General features: G+C 35.9%; 1 pseudogene; it reads right to left on the bottom strand.

Moving 5' to 3' along the window:
* Window positions 1-358: 358 nt before the first annotated feature.
* On the bottom strand, window positions 359-1,494 carry LOC148938962 (actin, cytoplasmic pseudogene; annotated as a pseudogene).
* Between the last annotated feature and the right edge of the window lie 317 nt (window positions 1,495-1,811).

Genomic DNA, 1,811 nt, shown 5'->3' with positions numbered 1-1,811 from the left:
TAAAATTTACAATAAAGAACGACACCTTGTCCATGTTAACTAAAACATAAATAGGGATTATGTAATTTCCAATAGTATCATGGCTACTATTAATAATTTAAATAATTTAAAGGAAATCTCTAGATCTAGCGCTATGTGTACTTAATTTTTTTTTTAAATTAATTTTTGTTTACGAAAAACTTAATTTTTTATATACAATATTAATCAATGACGTCATAGTCTTTGGATGTAGTTAGTACATAAAGTCTGGATCATCGAATTAAAGCTGAAACTAAGTAAAGAACAATTATGCCTACATATATTCACAGTGATGTATAAAATTTCCCATTACATCTGTAAACTGTTCCACAGTTGTACACTAAAGAACGATCTCTCTCCCATAGTAACTGATGTGTGGTCCAAACTCATCGTATTCCTGCTTAGAAATCCACATGCATTGGAATGATGGGAGGGAAGCCAAGATGGATCCACCTATCCATGCGGCGTATTTACGCTCAGGCGTTGCAATAACATTGATCGTCATAGTGGATGGTGCAAGGGCAGTAATTTCCTTTTTATTCTGTCAGCCATGCTAGGAAACATTGTAGAACCACCAGACAAAACGATGCTTTCATACATATCCTTTCTCTGGGGAGCACAACATTCCACGATACTTTTGTGCAGTAATTCGTGAATCCCGTAAGATTCTATGCCGAGAATAGATGGATGGAATAAGGCTTCTGGGCATCTGAATCCCTCATTACCTATAGTGATGAATTGACCATTAGGCAACTCATAGTTCTGTTCAAGAGATGCTGAGCTGGCAGCAGTTGCTATCTCCTGTTTGAAGTCCAAAGCAACATAGCAAAGTTTTTCTTTGATATCACGAACAATTTCTCTTTCGTCAGTGGGTGTAAAGGAATATCCTCGCTCGGTTAAAATTTTCATCAAATAATCGGTCAAATCTCGACCAGCAAGATCCAATCTCGAAATTGCATGTGGAAGGGCATAACCTAAGTAGATGGGTACAATTTGTGAGACACCCTCGCCAGAGTCAAGAACAATACCAGTGGTTCTTCCAGATGCGAAGAGAGAAAGGACGGCTTGGTTGGCAACACACATTTTAGGGGTTTGAAAAGTTTCAAACATGATCTGAATCATTTTTTCTCTGTAGGTTTTCGGGTTAAGCGCAGCCTCTGTGAGTAAAACTGGGTGCTCTTCTGGGGCAACGCAAAGTTCATTGTAGAAGGTATGGTGCCAGATCTTTTCCATATCGTCCCAATCGGAGACAATCCCATGCTCTATAGGATACTTAAGTTTCAAAATTCCCCTTTTTGCTTGAGCATCATCACCTACATAAGCATCCTGGCTGCCTGAATTAATCATCACTCCTTTATGTTTTGGACCTCCAATCACAGCAGGAAACAAAGTTTTTGGGGTATTATCTCCAGAAAATCCTGCTTTACAAATGCCTGATCCATTATCAACAACAATTGCACGTAAATCTTCTGTCATTTTTTTAAATTTGTTAGTAATTCTTACTATAAAATGAAGTGAAAAGCTGAAGGGACGTATCAAGTAGCGAAATCCAAACAAAAAATAAAACTAATTTTACAATTTTCAGATATTTTTATCGTTTGAAATAAAAAACAAAAAAAATTACTCAGAAACCATAAATATTTTTGTAGTTTACAAAATAAACTTAGCAATTCTGAACCGAAAAATAAAATCAAAAATTGAATTTCCTTTTTACGAAAATATAGCACAAAAGATACGTATTTTAGAAGTTGAGCCAAATAAAGTTTGATCCCAGGAGGCAATTATAACTTTGA

The sequence above is a fragment of the Artemia sp. Qi Xiang Cuo genome, unplaced genomic scaffold (assembly GCF_049724085.1).
Source record: "Artemia sp. Qi Xiang Cuo unplaced genomic scaffold, ASM4972408v1 HiC_scaffold_23, whole genome shotgun sequence".
In the NCBI taxonomy this organism is placed as follows: domain Eukaryota; kingdom Metazoa; phylum Arthropoda; class Branchiopoda; order Anostraca; family Artemiidae; genus Artemia; species Artemia sp. Qi Xiang Cuo.
The sequence above is the reverse complement of the archived record's forward strand: the minus strand, read 5'-3'. Positions and strand labels throughout refer to the sequence as shown.